The sequence below is a fragment of the Orycteropus afer genome, unplaced genomic scaffold (genome assembly GCF_000298275.1).
Source record: "Orycteropus afer afer isolate SDZICR_OR568_19922 unplaced genomic scaffold, OryAfe1.0 scaffold00126, whole genome shotgun sequence".
Taxonomy (NCBI): domain Eukaryota; kingdom Metazoa; phylum Chordata; class Mammalia; order Tubulidentata; family Orycteropodidae; genus Orycteropus; species Orycteropus afer.
Window position 1 is genome coordinate 5266467 of NW_006921713.1, and position 10389 is coordinate 5276855.

General features: G+C 38.8%; 1 pseudogene; it reads right to left on the minus strand.

The window, feature by feature from the left end:
* Positions 1-249: 249 nt before the first annotated feature.
* On the minus strand, positions 250-665 carry LOC103200062 (annotated as a pseudogene).
* Positions 666-10389: the final 9724 nt, after the last annotated feature.

Sequence of the window (10389 nt, forward strand, 5' to 3'; positions counted from 1 at the left end):
TTTAGGATACTTATTCTTAAAATAATTTTCCCAAGACTACGCATGAAATAAATGAATGAGAAACTTGATTCAACTTCAGGACCATCTGTTTTTGTACACTTTTTTCTTTCCCTCTGCCAGGTTGATTTCCAATGGTAAAGTGTTCAATAAAAATATACATATACACACACACACACATATATATATATACATATATATGTTAGTATGTGCAAAGGCAATTTATTAAAATAAAAATTTGAGGAGAAATGTTCACAGACAGTGACACTTTCTGCAAATGCAGTCAGAAGGCCTGGAGGTGACATCCTCAATACACCAGATCTTCATTCCTGAGTGGGCAAGGGCTCTGAGGGCAGACTGGGCCCCAGCTCCAGAGGTCTTGGTCCAATTTCCTCCTGTGGCAAGGAGTTTGACGTGTAGGGCAGTGATACCCAGCTCCTTATACCTCTCGGCCACATCCTGGTGTATGGTGAGGATTCAACATTTACCTTCATCCCATCAGCCACACGGCAGATGGTTTCCTTACTAGAGATCACTGACATGGACAAAAGTGTCATTGAAGGATGCAAAAATATGGCAGACATAAAGACATTCTCTCCTTCAGCCACCCGAGGTCCAAGGCTGTTGATCTGCTCTTCATCTTTTTCCTTCCTCTTTCCAGGTGCCATGCCTGCTCATCATCTTCAGACTCTTCCGCCAGAAAGAGGTAGTAATATATTTTTGCACTTGTGAGACAAAATGGTCATGGAGTTTCTTTTGTATCAATTTTGAATAATATAAGCAAGATTTTGTTGCATTGAAGGAAACTTTTTGCTTATGTATGTCTTGCAAGTTGGGTTTATTGGTTCAATATTTCTTCTGTCACTTTCCTGCCAACTTACATATATTTTTCCTGCATCCATAGATCTTCCCTTCTCATTTTTTTTTTTTCTCTCTCTCATCAGTATCCTTTAACTAGTAACTTTTTGGTATCTCTTAATATGGCAGGTAACATTATCATGAGGCTCTCTTGTTTCTACTACATTTCCCTAAGCTCACTGATTCTAGTGGTCACGACTCTGAGGTAGAGTGGCAGGAGCAAAGTCATATAAGCACATGGATGGATATTTCCCTGCATTGTCACTACAATAAACACCACTTTTACACCGCACTCTACTGCTTATCAAAAGTGCCGATATTGTATTGAAAACATCTCTTTTGCCTTATGCTGTTTTCTAACTCATGCGCCAGGGGAAACACCTGCATAAAAGAATGTTTCTCAGCAGAGGTGACCCATACATAACGGGTCTATGTGGTCGGCAGTATTTCTGAGCCCTTTATTGTCAGGCCTCTCAATGTTAGAGCACCTTTGGGAAAGTAAATTGGCACAGTGAGGAACAATGCCAGGCCTTAAATCAGCTACAGTGTTTTGACACAGTTGTCATATTTGGTGTCTGACTTCTGCCAGATCCTCTTTTTTTTTCCCCCCAGGAGATTCTGTTGAGAGTTTTGACTTAGATTATCTAAGTTAGTCATTACTCTAAAATGTTATGTTAAAAATAACCATTTTAGAAAGGTAATGTAGAATTCTCATGTATTCAAGAAAGTCAGGAAGTGAAAGTATAATTGAATTTTCCTCAATTTTTATTGAAAGCCTGCTGATCACAGGGCACACTGTTACTAGAAATACACAGTGGCATTATATATCACTCATTATTTCTTGAGGTTTATAATCTAGTTGGAGAGATTAGACAAATATATGAAAATACAAACATCAGTATAAAGTGTTGTTGTTGTTAGGTGCTGATGAGTCGTCTCTGACTCAGAGCGACCCCCTGAACATCAGAACCAGACACCAGCCAGTCCCACACCAGCTCTATGATCCTTGCTATACTAGAGTCCATTGTTGCAGCCACTGTGTCAATCCATCTCCTCGAGGGCCTTCCCCACCTTTGTCAACCCTCCACCTTACCAAGCTTGATATCCTTCTCCAGGGAATAGTTACTTCTTAAAACATGATCAAAGTAGGTGAGATGAAGTCTGGCCATTCTCAATTCCAAGGAGAATTCCGGCTGCACTCTTCCAGGACAGATTTGTTAGTTCTTTTAGCAGTCCATGGTACTTTCAGCATTCTCACCAGCACTGCAACTCAAAAGCATCCACTCTTCTTCAGTCTTCCTTATTCATTGCCCAGCTCCCACATGCATATGAGGCAATTATGGCTTGTGTCAGGTGCACCTTAGTCCTCAAGGAGACATCTTTGCTCTTCAGCACTTGAAAGAGGTCTGTTGCAGCTGATTTTCCCAGCACTATACATCTTCTGGGAAGCTCTGGTAGTGTAGTGTCTAAGGCACTTGACTGCTAACCAGAAGGCTGGCGGTTCAAACCTACCAGCCACTCATTGGAAGGAAGGTTGGGCAATCTACTTCCATAGTGATACCATCTTGGAAACCGAAGGAGGGGTCACTATGAGTCGAGTCTGACTCGACGGCACATAACAACAACAACATATGTCATCTGATATCTTGACTGCTGCTTCCATTGGTGTTGATCATAGAACCAAGTAATATGAAGTCTTTGACAACTTCAAACTTTTCACCATTTATCATGATGCTGCTTATAGGTCCAGTTGTGAGGATTTTTGTTTTCTTTCTATTGAGGTGTAATCCATACTGCAGACTGTAGTTTTCAGTATTCGTCAGTAAGTGTTTCAAGTCATCCTCACTTTCAGCAAACAATGTGTGGTCAGTGTATCGCAGGTTGTTAATTATTTTTCCTCCAATCCTCATGCCACATTCTTCTTCATATAGTCCAGCTTCTTGGATTATTTGTTCAGCATACAGATTGAATAAGTATGGTGAAAGGATACAACCCTGACACACTCCCTTCTTGATTTTAAACCATGTAGTGTCCCCTTGTTCCGTTCAAACAACAGCCTCCTGGTCAAGGTACAGGTTCCTCATGAGTACAATCAAGTGTTCAGGAATTCCCAGTCTTCTCAATGTTATCCATAATTTGTTATGATCCACACAATCAAATGCTTTTGCATAGTCAATAAAACACAAATAAACATCTTTCTGGTATCTTTGCTTTCAGCCAAGATGCATCTGACATCAGCAGTGATATCCCTCATACCCCATCCTCTTCTGAATCCAGCTTGCATTTCCAGAAGTACTCTGTCAATATGCTGCTGCAACTGTTTTTGAATTATCTTCAATAAGATTTTACTTGCATGCGACGTTAATGATATTGTTCAATAATTTCCACTTTCAGTGGGATCACCTTTCATTGGAATAGGTACAAATATGGCTCTCCTCCAGTCAGTTGGCCAGGTATCTGTCTTCCAAATCTCTTGGCATAACTGAGTGAGTGCCTCCAGTGCAGCATCTGTTTGTTGAGACATCTCAGTGGGTATTCTGTCAATTCCTGGATCTTTGTTTTTTGCCACTTCCTTCAGTGTAGCTTCAATTCTTCCTTCAATACTATTGATTCTTGATCATACGCCACCTCCTAAAATGGATGAACATTGACCAATTCTTTTTGGTATGGTGACTCTGTGTATTCCTTCCATCTTCTATCAACGTTTCCTGCATCAGTCAATATTTTGCCCATGCAGTCTTTCAATATTGCAACTCAAGGCTTAATTTTTTTTTTCCTCAGTTCTTTCATTTTGAGAAATGCTGATTGTTCTTCTCTTGGTTTTCTATCTCCAGGTCTTTGCACATTTCATTGTAATAATTGACTTTGTCTTTTCAAGTTGCTCTTTGAAAACTTCTTTTCAGCTCTTTTATCTTGTCATTTCTCCCATACGTTTTAGCTACTTTCATCTCAAGGGCAAGTTTCAGAGTCTCTTCTGACATCCATTTTGGTCTTTTCTTCCTTTCCTGTCTTTTTATGACCTTTTGCTTTCTTCATGGATGATGTTCTTGATGTCATCCCATTATTCTTGTAGTTTGCAGACATTGGTGTTCAGTCCATCAAATCTATTCGTTAGATGGTCTCTAAATTCAGGAGGGATATATTCAAGGTCTTGTTTTGGCTCTCATGGACTTGTTTTAATTGTCTTCAACTTCAACTTGAACTTGCATGTGAGCAACTTATGGCCTGTTCCATAATCAGCTCCTGGCCTGGTTTTCACTGAAGATACTGAGCTTTTCCATCACCTCTTGCCACAGATGTAGTCAATCTGATTTCTGTGTACTCCATCTGGCAAAGTCCACATGTATAGCCACCATTTGTGTTGTTGAAAAATGGTATTTGCAATGAATAAGTCATTGGTCTTGCAAAATTCTTTCATGTAATCTCCAGCATTATTTATATCACCAAGGCCAAATTTTCCAACTACTCGTGATTCTTCTTTGTTTCCAACTTTTGCATTCCAGTCACCAGTGATAATCAACGCATCTTGATTGTGAGTTCAGTCAATTTCAGACTGCAGAAGTTTATAAAAATCTTCAATTTCCTCATCTTTGGCTTTGGTGGTTGGTGCATAAATTTGAATAATAGTAGTATTAACTGGTCTTCCTTGTAGGCATATGGATATTATCCTATTACTGGCAGCATTGTCTTCAGGAAAGATCTAGAAACATCCTTTGTGATGATGAATACAAAGCCATTCCTCTTCAATTTGCCTTTCCCAGCATAATAGATAATAAGGTTGTCTGATTCAAAATGGCCAAAACTGGTCCATTTCAGCTCACTAATGCCTAGGATATCAATCTTTATGCCCATTTCATTTTTGACAACTTCCAATTTTCCTAGATTCATACTTCATAATTCCAAGTTCTGATTATTAATGAATGTTTGCAGCCATTTCTCCTCAGTTTGAGTCATGCCACATCAGCAAATGGAGGTCCCAAAAGCTTTAGTTTATCCATATCGTTAAGGTTGGTTCTACTCCGATGAGGCACTTCTTTCCCAATTGTATTTTAAGTGCTTCTGACATAAAGGGCTCATCTTCCAGCACTGTATTGGACAATGATTCAGGGCTATTCATAAAGTTGTCCAGTAATGTATCAGACAGTGTTTCTCTACTATTCATAAGGTTTTCCCTGGCCAATTCTTTGATAAGTAGATGGTCTCTTCCTTCTTCTGAGTTGGTCTCACTCTTGAAGCTCCACTGAAACCTGTCCACCATATGCAACCCTGCTTGAAAACACTGTTTTCAAGTTTCCAACCCTGTTTGAAACATCAGTGGCACAGCTTCCAGCCTCGTAGCAACGTGCACATCACCACAGTAGGACAAGCTGACAGACAAGTTTGTCCCCCATAGCTGTTCCAAACCTTTCTGCCCTCCCCTTACCTGTATCTGGCCACTGTAGGCTCTGGCTTTCCTCCTTTCTGCCATGGGTGGGGCTCTTTCCTTCCCCTTCCCTGGATCCAGCCACTGTTGGCTCTGGCTTTCTTGTCTTCCTACCACAAGCACTTACTGATGAAGCTCAAGGACTATGGTCTTCAGTATGGATTACTTTATACTTCCAGTACAAAATAGCATATGCCAAAAAATATATATGAAAAATATAGAGAAGTTTTTAGAGTAGGTAATAATCACAAGGGGCTGAGATGTAAAAGAAGGATTTCTAGAGATAGTAGAATTTGAATACATCCTTGAAGGAAAAATAGACTTAAGATATTGATAGCAAGTACCATTTATTGGGTATTTATATGTTAAATTTAGTGCTTAATAAGTATTTAATGCTCTTACCAAAATTATTGTTACTTTAACTGCTATTGAGTTAGCCCTTGACTCATAGTGACCCCATGAACAATAGTATCAAACTATTGTTTGTTTTTGTTGGCTGATTTTTAGAAGTGGATAACTAGGCCCTTTTTCCTAGTCCTTAGGCTGTAAACTCCACTGAAACATGTTCAGCATCAAAGCAGCACCAAGGCCTCCACTGACAAAAAAAGTGGTGGCTGAGCTTAAAGTACGCTGGCCAGGAATTGAACCTTGGTCTCCTGTATGGAAGTCAAGAATTCCACCACCAAACCACCACTGCCCTCCTTAACAACCCTGTCCTTGTTGTTAGGTGCCACTGAGTTGGCACTGAATCCCAACATTCAGTAGTGACCCCAATGTACAACAGAATGAAATACTGCCCAGTCCTGCACCATTCTCACAATCCTTGCTGTGCTTGAACCTGTCATTGCAGCCCTTGTGTCAATTTATCTTGTTCAGTATCTTCTCTTTCTTCACTGACTCTCTACTTTACCATGCATGCTATCCTTCTCCAGGGAATGGTCCTTTCTAACACCATGACCAAAATAGGCCATTCTCACTTCCCAGGAGTGTTCTGGCTGCATATTTTCCAGAACAGATTCGTTTGTTTTGGTAGTCCCTGTTATATTCAGTATTCTTTGATAGTAGCACAAGTCAAAGGTATCAATTCTTCTTTTGTGTTCCTCATTCATTGTCCAGCTTTCACATGCATATGAGGTGGTTGAAAATACAGTGGCTTGAGTAGGCACACCTTAGTCTTCAAAATGACATCTTTGTTCTTCAATACTTTAAAGAGGACTTTTGCAGCAGATTTTCCCAGTGGAAAATCCATGGTGGAATCTACTGGAGCAGCTGAGTAGTTGCCTTAGGGATGTGGTCTTCTTCCAGTATATAAGAATACAGCTTTGAGAATGGTCTCTAGCTTTTTGGCACATTTGGACTCTGCATTCAGCAGTCTGCCATGTTGTCTGCCAATCTTGGGACTATTTATGGACTAGTGGTCTGCCATGTTGCTTGGTAATTTTGGGACTGTGCCATTTTACTGGTTGACCTTGAGTTTGTCAGCCTCAGCAGCCAGCAGCTGTCTGAGTTAAGAGAAGCTTCTAGCTTCAGTGGGCTGGAAGCAAGAGGGAGAGCTGAAGCCCAAGGTCAAAGGGCTTTCACCCAGCCCCTAGAGCTAGCAATTTGAATTTGGACTTCTACCCTCCTAAACTGTAAGAGAATAAATGCCTGTTTGTTAAAATCACCCATTTGTGGTATTTCTATGATAGCACCACTAGAGAACCAAAACAGTGCTTCAAGTCATCGTCACTTTCAGCAAGGAAAGTTGTTTCATCTGCATATCACATGTTATTAATGAATCTTCCTCTAATCCCGATGCTATATTTTTCTTCATAGAGTCCAACTTCTTGGATTATTTGCTCAGCATATATATTGAATAAGTGTGCAAAAAGGATACAACCCTGAGGTACATCCTTCCTGCTTTTAAACCATGCACTATACCCTTGTTCTATTTGAACAGCATCCCCTTGGTCTATATACAGTTTTCTCATGAACACAATTAAGTCTTCTGGAATTGCCATTCTTCACAATGTTATCCATAATTTGTTATGATCCACACAGTCAAATGCCTTTGCATAGTCATTAAAATACAGGTAGATATTTTTCTGCTATTCTTTGCTTTCAGCCAAGATCCAACTGACATCAACATCCCTTGTTCCATGTTCTCTTCTGAATCCAGCTTGTATTTATGACAGTTCCTTGTCAAAACACTGTTGCAATCATTTTTTAATTATCTTCAGCAAAATTTTCTATTGGCTTACCTTTCTTTGGAATGGGTACAGATATGGATCACTTTGAGTCATTGCCCAGATAGCTATCTTCCAAAATTCTTGGCATAAATGAGTAAGTACTTCCAGTGCTGCATCTGTTTGTTGACACATCTTAATGCGTATTCTGTCAATTCCTGAAGGCTTTTTTCCCCCAATTCCTCCACATAGCTTGGACTTCTTCCATCGATGCCATTGTTTCTTGCTCATATACTACCTCCTGAAATGACTGAATGTCAGTCAATTCTTTTTGGTAAAGTGACTCTATATACTCCTTCCATCTTCTTTTGATGCTTCCTGCATCATTCAATATTTTGCCCATAGAATCCTTCAATATTGGAACTCAAGGCTTGAATTTTTTCTTCAGTTCTTTCAGCTTGAGAAATGCCAAGCGTGTTCTTCCCTTTTGTTTTCTAATTCTGGGTCTTTGCACATTTCATTATAATACTTTACTTTGTCTTGTTGAACCACCTTTTGAAACTTTCTGTTCAGTTCTTCTATTTCAGCATTTCTTCCATTCACTTTAGCTACTCTACATTCAGTACCAAGTTTCAGAGTCTCTTCTGACATCTATTTTAGTCTTTTCTTCCTTTCCCATCTCTTTAATGGCCATTTGCTTTCCTTACATATGATGCTTTTGATGTCATTCCATAGCTTGTCTGGTCTTCAGTCATTGGTGTTCAGTGCATTAAATCTATTCTTCAGATGGTCTCTTAATCCAGGTGGGATATGTTCAAGGTTATATTTTAGCTTTCACAGTTTTATTTTAATTTTCTTCTGCTTCAACTAGAATTTGCATATGAGCAATTAATGATCTCTTCCACAGTAAGCTCCTGGCTTTGTTTTGACTGATGATATTGAGCTTCTCCATCATCTCTTTCCACAGATGTAGCCAATCTGATTTCTGTAAAATCCATCTGGCATGGTCCACATGTATAGCCACCATTTAGGGTGTTGCAATGAATAAGTCATTGGTCTTGCAAAATTCTATCATGAGATCTCTGGTGTCATTTCTATCACTAGAACCATATTTTCCAGCTACCAATGATTCTTCTTTGTTTCCAACTTTCACATTCCAGTCACCAATGATTATAAATACAATTTGATTACATGTTTGGTCAATTTCAGACTGCAGGAGTTGGTAAAAATCTTCACTTTCTTCATCTTTGGCTTTAGTGGTTCGTATGTAAATTTGAATAATAGTAGTATTAACTGGCCATCCTTATAGGTTATGGATATTGTCCTATCACTGACAGCATTGTACTTCAGGATAGATCTTGAGATGTTGTTCTTAACAATAAATGCAATGCCATTTCTCTTCAATTTGTCATTCATAGTATAGTAGATAATATGATCGTGTCATTCAAAATGGCCACTAAAAGTCTCTTTCAGCTCACTAATGCCTAGGAGGAATAACAACCCTCAAACCAAAAACCAAACTCACTGCCGTTGAGTCAGATCCAACTCATAGTGACCACTCCTTGGGTTTCCAGGGCAGTATCACTACAGGAGTAGATTGCCCAACCTTCCTTCTGAGGAGTGGCTGGTGAGTTTGAACCACCAGCCTTCTGGTTAGCAGTCAGATGCCTTTGGCACTATGCCACCAGAGCTCCTATTAACAACCTTAGGAGACAGATATTACTATTAAGAAGAAATTGGGACTAAAGAAATTAACATTGCACTATATTACCTTTAGGAGTCCTGTTGGTTTTGAAATTCCAAGGGTTTGAACCCACTAGCTACTGCACAGGCAGTCTGCTTTCATAGAGATTACAGCCTTTGAAACCCTATGTGGCAGTTCTACTCTATCCCATAGAGTTGCTATGAATAGCAACTGACTCCATAGCAACATTTTTTTTTGTTGTTGTTGTTTTTCCATTTGTTTGTTTTTTTGGTATATCATCTTTAAACTGAAAAAACAAGATACATTTCCTTTTATCTTCACACCTCAGAGATGACCATGAAAGAAGTTACATAGAAAATCTGGCTTGCATCAAATGTTAAAACTTTCCCCAGATGATATAAACAAAGAGGACATGATTTCTCTACTCTGATACTATGGCCATTTTATCAAATACAAGATGTCACTGATCTTATTTCAGGAGAGAGATTTGGCAATACAGCCTTCCATAGAACATTAAAGTAAAAATTATCAAGTTTAATCACTCTTTTTCTATGGTAAATATTAGGGGCGTAAACCAGAGTAGTGATTCTAGCAAAGAACATTAAATACTAACATTGTGAAAATCCCCCCCATCCACATAGAAAAGCATCCAGGCATATCTGAAGGGAGTTGTATCCAGATGGTTAATACAAAATAGGTATTCTTTACTGGAACAATGGTATCCAATCCTAGAGACCAAAATTACAGGATGTTAAAGAAAATAAGGAAATAACCTTGAGTTAGTGTCTGGGATTTTAGGGAGATCAGGTTACTTGCTTCAATCAAATCTTCCATCCCATCCCCTCAGTGCCTACTCTCTCACTCATCATTTAATTTCTTTGTCTTGTAGAACTAGTCAACTTTGAAATTGCTAGGAAAACAAAGTGAATATGATTGATAAATAAACAAAATTGTTTCAAATCTCTCACACAAATATCAAAGAAAAATTTGAAAGAATGATCATCTATGTGCTTTTCCTTTTTAATTTTCCCCTCTTTGTTTTTGAAATCCTCCTATGCAGTCTGATTTTCATATTTGATGCACATAATAAAGGAGAAAAGGAAGTAAAATGTTTGGAGCTATTGCAAGAGAAAATTTAGGATATCTTACCTGAAAGTTGCAGTCATTGGTTATAACACATAAGTTGGTGTGTGTGTGTGTGTGTGATATATATATATATATATATATATATATAATGTATA